The 18201-nt window shown below is 38.6% G+C and overlaps 1 pseudogene; it reads right to left on the reverse strand.

Annotated features, from left to right (window-relative positions):
* Positions 1-18201, reverse strand: part of LOC100727370 (cryptochrome-1-like) — a 46367-nt pseudogene that overhangs the window by 3316 nt on the left and 24850 nt on the right.

Below are 18201 nucleotides of genomic sequence, written 5' to 3' on the forward strand. Positions count from 1 at the left end.
CTCCTGTGTGGAGGCTGTCAGAGCTCCAGCAAGGCCGGAAAGAGAAGTTGCACCTGTCTGTCCCTGCTTCCGCCCTTCCACACCCTACCAGCCCCAGACTCCAGTAAACCTCAGTGGGGACCCCATTTAAGGCATCTGATTGTACTTACTTGTCTTTCACATTCTCTTGCTGGGACATAAATGCCATCAAGACCAGACTCAGAACTGTTTGTTCTCAGGTCCCCCATATCAAGAAAGATTCCTGGGTTATAACAAGTTTTCAATAAACATTTGTTGAATGAATTAATGATGGAAAGGGCATTAAATAACACTTGATTAATATTTCTGGAAAAGCTAAAAAGCTAAGTAGAATTTTTCTAAAGGTCAACATGAAAAAATAAACACTAAAAAATAGGCAGTAAAAATTAAAAGAAAGGGAATACCAACACATAATATGAGTGGTCAAAGAAGAAGAGAAAGCAAATTGGTCATTAGGACAAGATTGAAATCCAGCCTGAAATACTTTTAGAACTTGCTATGGCTAAATATGGTAATTAATTTTTATTTGAAAAAAATGTTCAATAAATGATAAAGAATACCATCCATTTGGGGAAAAACTGATCTATGCATTATACTGCATACAACTTATGAAACACATAGATCGGAGATTTATATGTAAAAATAAAAGTATAACTATTAAAAGAAAACATAAGTATACCTATAATTAGAGAATTAAGAGGATATCTATAGCATGACTTAATGGTAAAAAATATGTACTGGTTTGGTAACCTTTAAAACAAAACAACTAACACGTATGTGTATCAGAAATATAAATTACAGTGAAATATTTCCAACTAAGTTACCAGTTAGAGAAATATGTTCGGTGTATATTGTTACAGGCAGCTGAGTTAAACAGAAATATTGTAGGCAGTCAGACAGGGCTGCACCCTCATGGGAGCCAGTGCAGAAGGCCAGATACCTGCAACTGTGGGGACACAGACACCTCTGCTGTAGGCCCGATCCCAAGACAAAAGCAAGCAAATGCAACCACATCCTAAGGATTGTTATTCTAGTAGGTCTCTATCACTCTGACTAGGCCAGGAGTCACCATCCCAACCCCCTACAGGAAGAGTCTCTGTTCTTTAAGCATACCTGCTTGCTATGTGACTCACTTTCCTATTTGTCCCTGATTTAATCAGATTTACCAAAGCAATCTTATTGGTTGACCATAGTTCAGTCCCACTTTATGCCTACCTTGCAAGTTCCCATTTTGGACCCAACTCACCCTGTGGTTTTGCTCTATAAAATCCCTAGAGAAGGTGAGACCTTTGGCAACCCACCTGAGACTCCTGTCTCTCTCAGACAGAGCTTTCTTTCTCTCAATAAATATATTCTATTAACTTCCATTGCTCCTAATATTCATTCTTTGATTTTAGAGAGCATAAACTGCACATATAGTAGGTTGGGGGTTTTGTTCCCCTATATCAATATCACAAAGCTTAGCTTTTAATGAATATGTCATTTTCTCTAATATCAATAATTACATAATTAACACATGGAGAAATCTTTAAAATTAAGAGAATGTAGAAAAGATAATTCACAAAAGAGAAAATATAAATATAAAAAATATTTCACTCATGCATTTATAATTAAAAACCACCAAGGGCCATTTCTACCTTTAGATTTGGCAAAAGTAGACTGTAAAATATTTGTAGCAAATAAATAAATCGCCTGTTGTTGATGCAATTGTCTGTGCTGTCAATAGTAACATTTTTTCAGGCTAATTCAGCGTAATAAAAGTAAGATAACTTATGATATGTAATCTTTTGAGCTATGACTTTCCATTTTATGATTGTATCTTCAGTAAATAATCATTACTATGAGCAAATATTTAAATAAAAATATGTTCCTTACTATATTGTTTATGAGAGTTTTAAAATTGGTCACCATTTAAATATTCAATTGATTGAATAAATTATTATCCATCCACACAATGAAATGTAACTCAGTGGTTAAACAAGTTTTTATTTTGCAGTCTAGGATTGAAACCAGAGCCTTCATACTAAGCTAAGTCCCCAGCCCCTTTTTAATTCTGAGACAGGTTCTGGGTAAGGCATGAAATGGCAAAGGCTGGGTTCGAACTTTTGATTGTCCTGCCTCAGCTTTCTAGAGTGCTTGTGTTACAGGCTTGTGACACTGGCTGGCTAGAATAGTTAAAGTCAATAAAATTAAGGATTGTATTAGGTGGACATGTCAATGCAAGCCTGTAATTCCAGCACTTGAGAGACTGAGGCAGGAGGATCTCTGTGAGTGCAAGGCCAGCCTGCCCTATACAACAACAACAACAACAATAAATTAATAATTGCACTGGTCATGGTAAACTAAAGAGGGGCAGGCACAGCCTGGTTTAAGAATAATCCAAAATTTTCAGCATAGAGCTAGGGCACAAAGGCGGCTCCTCCCTGCATGTGTGGGTTTAGCATTTCAGGATATTCACGTCTGTGATACCTCCATGCCACAGCAGCGGATCCAATAATTATTACTGGGAATTAAAATGCTCTGTCTCCACAGTCTCCTGTGTCACTTCAGCTCACATTTCATTTGCCGAAGTCCAAGACCACATCAAACTTCAAAGGACAGGAAAGTAGTTACCTTGTGAGCTTGGAAGCAGAAGGGAAGGGATTGGGTCTGGATGAACAGTTGCACTGCATCCTGTGAACCTATGTTGGAAAGAGTTTTGAAATCACAAGGTGATTTATACAAATTGTATGCTTGTGTATATGTGTTTGTGTGTATCTATGTGAACAGTCAGATGTAGACAGGTGTGCATGTGTATAAGAGTCAAGGGAGAATCTCGGGATGGTGGAACCAAAAGCAGTTTTCAGTGCTTCTTTTTTTTTTTTTTCTTTTTGTATTTCTAAATTTTCTACAGTGAGCAAATGCTGCTCTTATAAGAAATCAAGTTAAATTAAGAAAACACAAACTTGGTAGGTGTATTGTGACTATTAATTGTGCTATGTCAGTGTGACTGGGTTAGGAAATGCCCAGCAGATTAGCAGAGCGTGATTCTGGGGTGTCTCTGGGGGGTTTCCAGAGATGACTGGCATGTGGTCAGAGAACCCACCTTGCCTGTAGATGGCACCAGCCAATAGGTGCGTAGACTAGAGTGAAGGGAAAGGGGGAAGTTGGTATGTGCCTGAAGATCAGTCTGCTCGAGGGGGTGCAGTTTTTCCTCCCATTGCCTGTGAACATCAGACCTAGTTTCTTCCGCCTCTTCACACAGAGTCAAATCAAAGACTCTCCAGAGGGATTGCAGGTCTCCTGCCCCATGTTGCTGTTGTATATTCAGCTTTTCTTGTTCTTCTTCTTCCAACTCCTTCTACTGAGCGGCTATGAAATCCTTCAGTTCTCCATCGGGCAGATGGCCACTGTGGGCTCCCCTACTTCTGATTTTTCTGGTTACTGAATAAATCCCCTTGCATTCCGTTATCTATCTATCTATCTATCTATCTATCTATCTATCTATCTATGTGTCTGTCTGTCTGTCTGTCTGTCTATCTAATCTAATCATCTATCTATCTATCTATCTATCTATCTATCTATCTAATCTGATCAAATCATCTATCTTCTATCAATTCTGTTCTTCTACAGAACCCTGACCAAAAATATTTTTTTTTCTTAAGCAAAGACGTATAATAGGTACATAATGCTTTGAAGTCCAAATTTAATGAGTCTTTTACAGAAGTAAATTCTTTACATTTTACCTTTTGTCATTTTTTCATTGTTGTTATCACTTTTTCCATTGTTTTGCTAAGGTCCGCAGGCAGAGGAAAGTGTTGTTAAACTTCTGTCTGTCTGGCACGATAGTCTTTCATTCTCATCTTATTCCGGTAAGCTGGTGCCCAACGTGTGCGACTGAATTATAATTAAAATCACATTACTTCTCTAAAGGGATCCACAATGAAATGACAGATGGAGTTAAGTGTATTCTGATGGCATGTCAGCAATTGTCACTAAATAGATTTTAAATGTGATCTTTTCTATTCTCAACCACAAGTGTTTTTTTAAAAAAAAGAAACGAAAAAAAATTTCCAAACCCAACCTTGTGCATTTTAAATATCATAACACTTGACCTCCTTTTGCTAGCAAAAAAACATTGATGTTTCAGATGTTGCCTTTATTTACTGCTTCATTTTGCACCTTAGAACTACGGGGTCTGCTGGTGAAGGTGGAAGCCACGCTTGACTTTGGCTTCTGCAGCCCATGTCTCTATCTGAGCAAGGCCACTGCAGAGGCTGCCTGACTATTCCCCTGAGCTTACAGGACCGTGCTGTGTTTGGAGAGCTTAGTGCCTCTGGTACAACACTGAGATACTGAGATACTCCTCTCTCGGTCAAGGAGTTTCTGCCAAGCACCCATGCCAGCCTGCTCATCCATGTGAAGATGAGCCTTCTGAGGGGTGTATTTGAACTACCACAAGTTCTGAGGAGATCTTCATCATTCACATTTTGGGGGAGAGAGGGAGACTTTATGGTCTAGAGTCTGCAGCTCTTTCCCTCCTGGAAAATACTGGTAATCTGTGAATCTTGACTTTCTTCTGAAACTTTAAAATACACAGACCCTGTTTAATTTATCCAAGCAATATCTGTGCATGGTGCACTTTTAGTCCCAATCAATTATTTACATTTGTGGACATGGAGACCGGAAGAAGTGGAAATAAACACGAATGTAAGCAAAAAAGTGATATATGTAAGTTTAGGGACACATAGAGACACATACCCAAAATTGATATTCCAATTCTGGAAGAGATAATTATAATGATGTTTTTTTGGGTCAGGGAATTAAGACCCCAAATCAATTAATCTACATCCTTGGTACAGTGCAGTAAATAATACTGTCAACTGATCAACACCCCAGAAGACAGTGAAATCAGCTACCAGTGAAGGATGATTCAAATTTCTAGTAAGTTGCCATACAGAGTGGTATGTTATCACTCTCAAGTCTCCTGTGGTGGGGATACCAGTGTGCACTAGTGTCCAGTTCTCTTTTCATTCCCAGTTAATGGAGCTCTGCATTTCTCAGCTCCTGTGCAGGTAAGGACTTCGTCTGGCTAGTGACAAATGAATGGAAGTGAAAGACATCATCTCTGTTATGAAATCACAAAACAACCACATGCCACTATCCAGGCTTGCTCTTTCCTTCTGGATCAATCAAAGAGGCTTCACTGGATGATACAGCTTGGAGTCTGACATTTCCCATGGAGAATTGTTGCCTTGGAGAGGCTCGTGGTTGAAGAATTGACTTTGTCCTTGTGAGAAATCTATCTTTATGGTGGTAACCCACTCATATTTGGGGAGTCTTTGTTATTATCCCCAAAGCAGTCGATACCAACTGATTTACTCTGTTTGCTCTTTCTAAATCACCTCCCAACTGGACCCAGCTTAGGCTTTTTCTCTTTTCTGATCTGGTCTCAACTCAATCATTGTGGAACACTACTATTCATCGCCAGGTTTTAGTCATTCAGCATTGAGTGTGCTAAGTCTTTCTTATCCCACGATTAAGACTCTTAAACCAAACAATTGTTCTATGGAGGCAGCTGTCAGGCCACTTATAAGATGCATCTATTTTTTTTTTCCCTAGAAACTTTATTCTGAAGGGTTTAAAAGCATGGGCTTTGGATTCACACAAGCTTAGGTACAAGTCTACTATCAATTACGGGGGAATTATTGCATTGAACTTTCTACTGAAAGGGTGATCTGGGCCACAGAACCCTTGGCATCCCTTTGGGAGCTTATTAGAATGAGGAATATCAGGCTCCATCTTAGACTTACTGGACAGAATCTATTGTTTAAAAAGAGCCACAGGTTTATGATTCTGAAGCAAATTTAAGTTGAAGAAGCATTGACATTTGAGTTGTGTGCTTTATTCTTTAAAGATGTTTCCTCTTATTCAAAATGAAAAAAATTAAAATGCACATCACTGAATTAAGGTAAGAATCAAATAAAGCAACCTAAATACAAAAGCACAATAAAAGTGAACATTATTAAGTATTCTTCAGATTCCAAATTCAGTAGTCAGGGATCCATAGTGTGCTATTGCATACGAATGACGATCTTAACTTTGCTCTAGATAATTCCTATCATAGTTGATTTCTAGTTTAGGAATTCTACAGAGTCCATCCTTGAATTGTAAGTTTGACAAGGACCTTTTTTTAAAATAGACTCCTTGAGTAGACATCATGGGACTTATCAGTTTTTAGTGCATCTATCAACATTTTAGAAACTAACTTGCTCATTATCAGCTGAGTTGTGAGCATGCTAATAATGGCCACAATTTAAAACCCTCCTTTCTCTAGCAGTCTTCAAAGTGCAAGAGCTCATCTATATTCTGATTCTGATGATGATTGCTTTCCTTTGACAGTGATTTTCTGGAGAGGGAATATTTCATTCTCTTCATCTTGGCAGTAGTTAGTGCTACGGTTTCTAAACTACAGTGTCAGCAGGGGAAGCCTCTTGTAATACAATACTACAGAACCTCTGTGGCTGTTACAGATGTGAGCTGTGCACCTCTGGCTGGAATAGGAAAGGGAGTCTGCTTTCAGTCAATCCATTCTTCAATCTACAGGAGCCCAGCAATCAAAACAACTGGTATTTGGGTCTTTCTTAATATCTGACAGTTTGGTCATGTCACTTTGACTGGTGCCCCTCAATATTTACAAGACAGAGGCTTGATCACAAAATTGAGGTAAAGAGAGAATACAGAAAAATGGACACAGGTATTTGTTTTATATTTTAAAATGAAACAAGATCTTTGCTGTTTTTAATCTTGTCCTCATGTATGGTGAGACAAGAGAGAGGTCTAGCATCCAGGATGGACGCAGTGAGAAAAGTTGACCAATTTAAAAATATGTATCACAGTTTGGGGAGAGGTAAAGGCCCCAAAGATCTGGTTTGCCCTTATATGTAGCAAAGAGGAAAGAATTGGTCTGGGAAAGTTATTTTTGCAAGTTCAGGAATTGGCCTTATCCGGGTTCAGAACACAACCCAAATTGGGCACCTTGGCATATTTTAACCTAAGGCAATTCAAAAACCACAGAAATATGACAGCCACTCTCTGCTCTCCTCCTTGCTTTCTTGTCTGATGCCACTCAAGCAACAGATGTCTTGTCTTGTACCTAGAGGGAAGATGTGTCACATAGGAAGGACAAGAAGAATCCGGACCAAAGTGTCTTGCTGACACATTTTACTTCTTCACAAAAATACACAGCTGCCCCTGAGTCTTCCCATCTTTGTTGCTGAAGATTCCTAAGTTGTACTAAGCTTACATAAAGTGAATTTGGTATGTCCCCCCCACACCCCGTAACTCATCTTTTATTGTAGCTTTGTCAGGCATGAGCCCTACATGGTTGGAGGAAGAGATCTTTTCTGTTGTACAGTCTGTGAACCTTCCTTTCTTCCCTGTTGCCCTTACATCTCTACTGCATCTTCCTCCTCTACTTACCACTCCTGCTGTTACACAGCACTAAGCACAAGGAATGACACTCTACTTTACCAGCTCCAAGGAAAATGTCATTAATGTCATACTAACTCACCTTGGAGGGTGTTAGGTAGCAGTTGAGTGAATAAACATGACTTTCTTTGGGGTCAGCTGTTTTCACACTGTATATAATTCCCTGAATATTTCTTGAGACACAAACAATTTCTGTTATATCAAGCCCGGCCTGTCCTCACCAACACAGGACTGTTCAGGGAAGTAGTGTCCTTGTGAACAACTGACAGAGTTTTGGGGGTAGTAGCATCCTGCATGGTTATAAGACATGGCCAGGAATCTTCTTGAATTTACATTTCTTTTCAGTTCTATCCAGTTTCTTAACCTTTCTCAGGCTAAACCGTGAATGATAACTAACATCCCTGGGTTTTCTCCTACGGGGCACATCTGGAAAGGGGCCAGACACGTTGAGGGTGGCCTAGAGCACCCTTTCCCTCTAGCTTTCCTTTGCTTTCACAGAGCAGAAAAAGTATGTTCTGTCTTATTAGATTTGAGACACGGACACAGTACAATATTCCCAATTCAAAACTGTCAGTTAAAAAAAAATACCTTCAACTGAAGAACTGGTCTTGGGGGGAAAGATACTAGGTGAACAGAGATGAAATAGTTTTAAGGCCAAAAGACAGATTCTGTGGTCAGAAAGATCTCTGTGTTTCTCACACATTACCCTTATTTAAAAAAAAAATTGATTACGCTTTTTAGTATTCTTGGTAAGAAAGCCCCCAACACAACTGATATGAAAGGAACTAGCTCTCACAGTCACACAGAGGCAAAAGGCAGAAAGGGAGAGTGGAGAGAACTGCTTATATTTACATTTGGATTCAAAATCATCTTAAGAGATTATAAATGGGTAAAGCAACTGTATGCAAACATCTTCCATAGCCCACATAGCACTGGCTGTGAAATGGTTAAGCCTCGAGGCTTTGCAGGCAGGTAGGATATTTAATTATGGTTCGGTAGCAGTGTCTTTGGGATCCCATTTCTACCCAGCTCAGGTCCATCTGAGAGTTACCTCGCCTACATTTTTCCTGTGGACTTGAGATTGCTCTCCCTTAGCAACACTGCTTGGGCAACAGTCACTAGGAATTCTTCTTCCATTGCAAAAAAGCTCTGCAGTGACAGCAGCTCTTGTCTGGGGCACATATCACATAGCAGGCATTTTTTTGAAGCATTCCTGTGTTAACCAGTTTAACCTTCACCACCTCCCCCAGGTTAGAAGTCTTCTCCTCCTACTCTCTTTCCTTCTCCTCCTCCACCTCCTTCCACATACGATACAAATAATCTGAGGCATAGAGGGTTGAACTGGTTTGCCCAAGTTTGTAGAGGGCAGACGTGGCTAAGCCAGTCTGACTTTGTATTCTGCAGTCTGTTTTTGTATTTTCACTTCACCCTCCTTTGAGGCTTCCTTCTTCCCATACTTTAACTCAGTCTTTCCCAATGGGTCATAAGATGACTGTTTAGTGTAGTGTTAAAGGATATTTCTCCCAAGGCAATGAGTCAGTGGATAAATATACGTGAAAAATATAGGGTAAAACACATTTCCTTTGCACAATATTTCCCTAATGGTTTAGTTTGTAACATGATGCTCCTAAAGAAGGGTCTGTGATGTAGTTTATCTCAGATGACAGTTAAACTTTTCTTCTGTGGTATTTGGCTGGTTGTCTGTGTTGTTGATGGGGCTACCACTGTGCAGGACACTCTTGGGAATACAGCTTAAGTGACCTGACAGCTGGGTCTGCTTCCTCCTTTTCTAGTAGCTGAGTTTCCTCCCACACTGCAAGACTCATGAGGACCCAAGTGTGAAGGACTTCTCCTAGCTCCTTCCAGACCATCACTTGTTCATCCTCATGGGTGTGAAAGCCCTCTTCCCCTGAGGCTAATGGTGTTTGTCCACACCTCTCATCACTACTTTTCATTGCCTTTATTTGATTAATTTTTGACCTCTTACCCATCTCTGCTGAAGACTTCGGTAGCTGCACAGCTATTTTCCTCTTCACTCCAATTCCTTTTTCTATCACAAACAGCATCCATGTAGATGAGCCACCTACTTCCAAGCTCATTCTTCTCCTCTGTGGCTCCCATGATACTTCAACCACCTACACCTGTGGTTATTTCCAGGACTCCTACATCTATGAGAATGTAAATTTCTACATCTCAAGATGACCTGAATTTTCCTCCTTTCAGCTTATCCTGTTGCTTATAATGCTTCTGCTATTTACCCCTATCACAGCTTCTATGATCTCAGCCGCCTTTTGTCAACTGGCTCTCATACCTTTTGCAGTGGCTCTCTTTCTTCTTTATTTGGTGTGGATTCCATGGTATGTGGCCTCAAAGGCTCTATAGTTGGCATCTTCAAATATCCTACCCTCGTCCTTGTCTAATTCTGGTGGTCATCCTTTCCTTCCTGCTGTTGAAGGTCCACTTATCAGCTCAGTATCTTATGCTTTGGATAAGAAGGAAAGTGTATCCTCTCTCTGTTCCATCTTTGGTCTTAGTCTAGACCATTCTTAGAATGAATAGTGATTTATCTACATCTTTCTTTTGCAGGTTATCAGGGATCAATCTCTTACATTTGATATACCCCCAGATATAATTAGTTTCAGGAGTGTATGTTTAGGATGTTTACAATACATCTCCTTCTGTAATCAGGATATCACAGATTAGTATTTTTAGGTTTCCTAGAATCTTCGGTAGGTTCGTATTTTCAACATCAGTTTTCATAGCAGCTGTCGATGGATCAAACCTAACCTTTCTATGCACATTCATATTGCAGAACAATTCTGTTCTTAACACCTTTTGTTGCAGGCCAATTTAGGCCAAATTAGATATCTTCTGATTTAATTAAAATTCCTGCTGTTCAGGAGATGTTTTGTGATGTGAAGCCAGCATACCCACTAACAATCTCTCTCTCTGTGTGTTTCTGTGTGTGTATTTAAATATGCTTTCATGGTTTGTATCCTCTAAGTGACTCTTGACCTAATAAAAAAATTGCATATTGGTCTTCCAGTCCTTGTATCTGAATACAGCAATACCTTGGTAGGTTCTTTCCCCCAGGATTTTATGCAGATGACAACAGGATTAGTTAAGCAAGACTAATATCTCACTGTGAAAAGAGAACAAATGTATGTGACTAGACAGGAATACTTAGAATAACCTGCTGTACAGTGATGGTCTGATATCACTTTGGAATGGTGGAAGGGGTGATCCCCTTCCTTCTTATGGTATGAGTTGCAACCCATTCTATAATGGGAGATACTACCTCAGAATATAACAAATATATTTAATCGTAGTCACATGTGATACAATCTTCAGAATAAATATTTAGACACACAAGGGAAAATGTCTATTTCATGCTTGCTTAGGTTGGATGAAGCAGGAACAACTATGTGGAAGTCCAGTCAGACAGCAAAGATCTGATGTAATAGTAACAGACTGTGTGGAGAAATCAGGGCGATTTGTTCAGACTCTTTTTGGCTTTTTAGTTGAAGCTTTATTTCTCTCAGGTTGGGGCAGGACTTCTCTGGAATACTGCTCTTGTGTCAGACAGGGTAGACCAGAGAATTTCTTTACAGCTAGCTGTGACACAGAAAGAAAAATCGGAGAATGTAAGAGTAATAATACTAGCTTTTAATGACTGGCTTTGAAGAAAAAGAGTTCTAGCTTCTATAACCTGACTTGGAGAAGAAGTATTTTGGTTTCTGTGTTTTGCTTCAAGGGAGAATTTAAGGCAAGAGCCAGGAGAGCAGGAACAGGGCTGCTTCTGAAATCCTCTAATGTCATTGAGTTCTACGTACTCAGCTTGCAAAAATGCTATATTTGGAATATTATTTTCTGAACCCAAATGATATTCAGGCCCTTCTCTGTAAGGAATTAAAGATAATTCTGATTCAGTTGGACCAAAGTAGCATCTTTTATCCTGCCCTGGCTTGGGTCCCTTTTTCTTCCTTTTCCTCTTCTTTGATTTGACCTTCAGGAGTGCATCCTGTACCATCTCGACCTGATAAATTTTTCTTAGCAACTACTTTTGTGATGAATCACTGTTCAACTTAAGGAGAATCTTTACCAATTGATTTTTATTTGCATTTTTCTGGATACTTTTGGTATTCTCTGTAAAATTCTGGATGCCTTCTTTGCTTTTTCTCTTTCTTTCTGTCTTTCTTTCTTTCTTTCTTTTCTTTTTACTTTTCTTTTTGTTTGTTTGTAAACTGGGGAGTTTTTCCTTTTGTTTGCTGGGTGCTGTATTTTTTTTTTTCATAGCCTGAGTGTTGTCCTATCTGAGTTCATTGAAGGGGCTGGGGATTTAGTCTTATGTATTGAGAAGGAGAGCTCCTGGAGGTAGGAGTTCAGAATGGATTTCAATATGTTTAGAGATGGGCACTTGCAAAGCAAGCATGGTTAGTGGACATTATCAGTGTTCCATCCCTGTCTCTCATCTTGCCTGCCAATATCTGTAATCTCTTGGCTTGGAACTTTTCACTTTTGCTCCCAAATGTGATAGTCATGAAGTGTTTGGAAATTAACAACTCCCAAGCAGGCCTCAATCAGTGGCTCTAAGGTGAGGTTCTGTGCACACCCCCAAGTTCCTCACTTTTTCTTGACTGGGACATTTGTGAGGAGTGTGTTTTGCATTATTTTCCCTAAGATAAAACTTCAGTCCCCCTCCAGCCTAGATAATGTAATAGTATACCCTTTATTGATTATCTTCTCTTTCCTGTTTTATTTCCCTGGTTCCCAGCATATTTCAAATAATTGTGTTATTCAAATCCTTGATTCAGGCTCTGTTGTAAAGAAGACTAGGGTTTTTTTGAAAATTACACATACTTTGAATAGCAATAACTAAGGGGCATTCCATTTAACTATTTTAATCCATTATACTTTGAGCTATACTGGTCACAGACTTGGAGTTTCATTTTGAACCCATATAAAGACACCAAAAATTTAAGTTCTTGCAAACTAACTCTAGAGCCAAAAAGAAAGCTTTTCTAGGGGTTTCAGGGTCTGCTAACCCTGCTAAGTAGGTTTCTCAGACCATAAAACACAAAATCTTTTCTGGAATCAAATAGCAAGCTTAATTCTTTGGCCAAAAAGTGATCCAAAAAGATTACATGCAATGATACTGAGATTATTAGAGGATGACAGCACTGTCAAATATTCTGATGGATTAGTGTATTATAGATTTAAAATCATTTGTGAATTATATTCTGAAAAGGTTAAAATAAATTCTTTCAATACCCTGAGGACAACTATTGTAGTAGTCCAGAGGAGTATATTCAAATGCTTCCTGCTAATAGAAAAAGCATTAAAAGGTAGAACATTTCATTCGTCCATTCACTCATTCTGCAAAAGTATTATTGGGCACTTATCATAGGGAACATGCTATATTAAGAACTGAAAATATAGAGATGAAATTCAAGATATCTTCCCCTCCAAAAGCTAAATTCAAAATATAGTAAAAATAAATAATTGTGGTTGAGAGTGGAAAGGAACAAGAGAGAAATGAGGACACAACAGAGGATTTTATCCAGATTGAGTATTTATGTAGTGTTTCCTAGAGCAGTGATTCTCAAATTCAATCTTGAAGAGTGCATGGAATATAAGAGAAAAAAGAGAGGGTAAAGGCAATCCGGGGGAAGAAACAGAAGGAGAAGCCTGGAGAGTAGCTTGGTATAGGACCTGCAAGGACCTCATCATGGTTAGACCCTACGATAGAACAGTGCAATAGCATGAAAAGTATCAACCCAGGAAAAGTATCAACATGGGAGATTAATATAGAGTTTTATGAAACTATCTCAAACCATAGCGCTGCCTTTACATTCTCAGTTTGTTACTGAGGATGACTATGAGGAAAAAGATGTAGGGTGTCTCAACATGGGGAAATCCCACTTTTACAATACAGTTTAAGGCATTTTGTTTCAAATAAAGGCTGAGTACAGTCAAGTGCAATCTTGTTGCTTACTCTTTAATCACATTAGTCTTGACTTTCCCCAAACCTGCTCAGTTCTCTGCTCTTGCTCTTCCTTCTTGAAGACAGGATCATTACTTTTAATTCATTCACATCACCTCAGAATTGTGTATCATGACCACTCAGACTTAACCAATGAGCCCTTCTTTCTCATTCTCTAACACCTTGTCCTGCTTAATAGTCTGTGTTGCAAGTATCATTACTTTGAATTACACTTCCAGCTTAACTGACATATTGTATATCCTAAGAAAATACAACATGAGGTTTGGTACTCATATACATTGTGAAGCAATTATCATAATTAAGCTTGTCAGCATATCAATTTCCTCACATAGCAAGCATTCTTTTTTAGGTGGTGAAAACATTTAAGAACTATTCATTTAAGATCTATTCTGTTTGCAAATTTCAAGTACACAATTCAGTATCATTAGCTATAGTTGTCGTGCTATGCAACAGAGCTTCCGAGTTTATTCATCCCATATAGTTGAAAATTTGTTCGTTTTTTTGACCACTGCCTCTCTACTTTTTCCATTTTCAGCCCTGACACCCATAATCCCACAATCTACATCTACAAGATAGATATTTTTTAGATTCTACAGATAAACAGGATCATGCGGTATTTGTATTTCTGTGTCTGGCACAGTTCACTTATTATAAGGACCAGATTATGTTATTCTATAGTTGTCATAAGCTATGTTCACTTTCATTTCTTTTCTTTTTATTTGCCTGACTGGGTAATCCCAAATTAGCTGCCTTTGAGTTTGCTAATTCTTTCCTTTACATCACTGAGTCTACAGTTGAAACTTTTGATGCTATTTTCAATTCAGTCATTGTGCTCTTCAACTCGAGAATGTCTATTTCGTTTTTTTGAATAGTTTCTCTTTGCTGAATTTTGATTGTTTGCAAATAATATCATTTTCCTGTTTTCATTTTGTTGTATATTTCTTTTGTCTAAAGATGATTGAGCTTTAAAAAGGCTATTATAGCTCTCCATTATGATATGGTTAGTTCCTGGTGTTTTATTTTGTTCCTTTGGTGGCATCATGTTTCCCTTACTATTCTTGACACTTGTGTCAAGGGCAGGACCAGATTGTGTTATTTCTCTAGATGCATGCACATTTAGAGAAATAGACACTTCCAGTCTTTACAACCTGCATTTACTGAAATTTCTTCACCAATCAGCTCATACAGAGGATCTAGGTGGGCTGGCTGGCAGAGTTTTCATGGGAGCTTGATGTTATAGTTTTCAAGTGGGCTGATGTGGTGGCAGGGTCTACAGGCTAGGCCTAGATCTTCAATCCACAGAAGCCAGACTAGTTTGGGGACACACTGTTTTTAGCCTTGAGACCAGGTCTATAGGGGTGAACCTGTGGGAGTAGAGGGTTGGTGTCTGGAGGTACATGTGCTCCCTGTTGCTACAATGAGTCTAAATCCAGAATTTAGAGGAGCTAACCTAGAATCTTTTGAAAACCAACCTGTGCTTGTGTCTATGAGTTTTTTTCTTATCCTGAGACTACAGGGCTGACACTAGCTCTGGTGTGATTCTGAAGTTTGGCACTACAGGTATTAACCTTTGGTAGTGTGGAACGAATGCCTAGTTTTTAAGGAGCCAGCCTGGTGGCTGGATATAAGGGAGTTGGCTTGGAGTCAGGAGAAATGTAGGCTGCCCTGGTACTGAGCAGCCTAGAGTCTGAGTTCACAGGGGTCAGCCTCATATTGAGTACCATTGGGTCAGGCTTGCTGGTGGCGTCCTCATTGAAGTTAAGTGCTTACTTCACTTGCCTCCCTCACAATGGAGGATATGGATCTCTGCATTGTGCTGTGTGGGTGGGGAAAGGAAAGAATGAAATAGACAATGTGAGGTGGAAATTCCTTCTTACCTTCTTTAATGCTTCTTTGCTCATTTCTGCATTATACTCAGGTGATATAATCTCTCAGCTCTTGAATTCTTTAGCTTTTTCATGCATGAATGGTTGTTCAAATTGATGTTTTTGTTATGGGAAGTGCGCTGGAAAATCCTATTCTGCCATCTTTCTGGTGTTATTCTGCAGACTCCTTCAACCTGACATTATCTATCTAGGTGTTTTCCTATATCACTTCTGTATCCCACATTAGGATGTAAACTCTATGTGGGCAGGTAGGGGCTTTGTTCATTGCCCTATTTTCTTTACCTTTTATGTGTCTGCTATAGTTCAATACCTACTTGTTGAATGAACAAATAATAAAACTCAGCTTCCTTTCAAGCCCAGAGGCATATAACTGAGTTGACCTAAAAATTCTGGTAAAAGTTCTGTTATAATTTCATAACTGTTCTTCCTGGGATTTAGCTGGCTCTATAGTGTTGTATTCAGAAAATGTCTCTAGCAATTTCCATAATAATACCATTTTCCATAAACACATGCCCTTTGCTTCATCTTGTGGGCTAACTACAATAACCGTAATTAAAGTAATAAATAAAAGTGCCACTATCCACATGGGACCCAGAATTCACTCTTGCGGGCATTCCATGAGTACTGACCCTTGTTTCACTTAATACACATTTCAGAGGAGGGAGGAAAGTGCTCCCATTAATGAGGAAGCAGATGTGTGTCCACTGGTTGTTGTCCTCCATGATTCAGACCTCACATTTTTTGAGGCTGAGTTCTTTCGGTTCTATGAGCCTGAAGTTGATGTACACACTGTTGTTTCCAGAGACAGAACTTTTTCCAATTTTTCTCTTTTGTATAGTGCACTAATGGCCATAACACTGTTTCATTTTCTGAATGCTTACATGTCTAATGGGTATAGAGATATAATTCCATCCCTTACTTGCATTTCTTTAATAATGAAGTAACTTTAGCTACACATCAGCAAAAACAAAGAGAGCTTCACCCATGATCTTCTACATGTTTAGGCATACATGAAACTTTAAAACACACATTGTCTGTGTTAACAGAGGTTACTAATTTTTATTGTGTATACTTTCTAAAACATTACTATTGGGAACATTATTACAAAGTTAGGTCAGGTAATATTGTCAAAACTTTGTCCTAAATTTTAACAAAGTCTTTCAAGAAATTATAAAAGCTTCCTATTTTCCCACAGTGTGCCCTAAAACTTTTAAGTTTTATATCAGAACATCAGTTTGGCGTGTAAACCATACATAAAACATTACCAAAATATTTTGATAGGTCCATACTAATTGTGACTATATTAACATTAAATAAATTTTTTACCAAGTTCTTTGGGTGTAAATTATCACTTGTGCTATGTGAAATTCATTAAACAGTTGCAAACTATAGAGATGTCATTAGAAATAATACATTCAAATGTAATCGCTTTCCATCATTGAAGAACATTTTTAAATAACTTAGTTGAAATGTATTGACTGTCCTGTCAATTGCAGCTGTAACATTTTCCTTTTAGTATTTTCCAGTTGGTTAGTGCTCTGTCTTTGGACTTGGGTGCTGGTACTCAATGCATGTCCTTCCTGATGAAGATGCTTTCTCCACTCCTGAGACCAGCACTCATGAAGTTTCTTCCTTGCTTCAACAGGTGAGTCTGCAAACTGTGTCCATGAGCATAGTGTAAGATATTACTCTGTTGAGAGCAACATCCACTGCTGAGATAACCTGGGGTATTTTCTCCAAGAGTGTACCCCAATTAGATCTCCATTCCCATTAGGATTGGAAAGTGCTAATGCAAGAAGACCTGGTGTTCTACATGGTGAAAACTGCTGATAAATCTGCTTCATTCTCTCCATGTTCAGATTACTGTTCTCAGCATATTTTACCATTGGTTTGGTATAATTAACTCCTACAATTAACTCCTAGTTTTTGGATGCCTTCTGGTTTATTCTAGGGATTATAGATGTATTTTGAGGGAAGCCACTTAGGACAGGCAAATAATATCTGATATAGTCTCCAGTGGGATCTGTTCCCCTACTTAAACCTACAGGACAATAACAGCGATAAAGCTGCTGAGAAAAGGAACTACAATAAATGTAATTTATATCAGTTAATGCTATAATCTTCATCAAACAATAATTCTTCAAATGCCTTTATTCCTCCTTCCCAAACACTCCATCTTGGGTCAGAAATCACATAACTACATGTCTGGCTAAGTAGTGAGTTGCCCTTTCTGGCAAAGTTGGGTCATGATGGCATCAATCTATGGAAATCTTGTCTGACCTTTTGCCCACTTGTCTAAAGCCTTAGGATTCTTATCCCAAGGAACCTGAACACAAATGAGGTTTCCTTAGCTTTCATCAAAATATGGATTATTTGTTGCTGCATAGAAAAATTCATGCCATAATAGTGCCTATAAAAAAGAGGGAGTTGTTTATCTTTTATGTAGAGATCTGTTAGTTTGAAGTAAAAGTTGACATAACAGCTAAATCAGAGAGGAGAAATGAGTTCAGTAGGGCTTATAAACAGATAATTTGCATTCTTTTGAAATCTTTCAAAGTATATGTCATTGAGACTTTTCTTTCCAAATTCCTTCAGATTTCTAAATGCTTCAGCTTTTTCTCCTGGGTTTATCACAAAGGATAAGCCATTGATATCAAAACTTAGCTCTTCCAGGCAAGGAATTCCTTATTTCTCATCATAGACACTGGACAAAGGAGTTGTGCATTTTTCTACCATTTATAAAGTGAATGTACCCACTGGTATCTCTGGTGGCTGTATTTTTCTGATGAGAGTCTGAAACTCCTTACAGATTATGGGCAGTTG

This window comes from Cavia porcellus, unplaced genomic scaffold (genome assembly GCF_034190915.1).
Source record: "Cavia porcellus strain 051 isolate PalLab524CR breed Dunkin Hartley unplaced genomic scaffold, mCavPor4.1 scaffold_18, whole genome shotgun sequence".
NCBI lineage: Eukaryota > Metazoa > Chordata > Mammalia > Rodentia > Caviidae > Cavia > Cavia porcellus.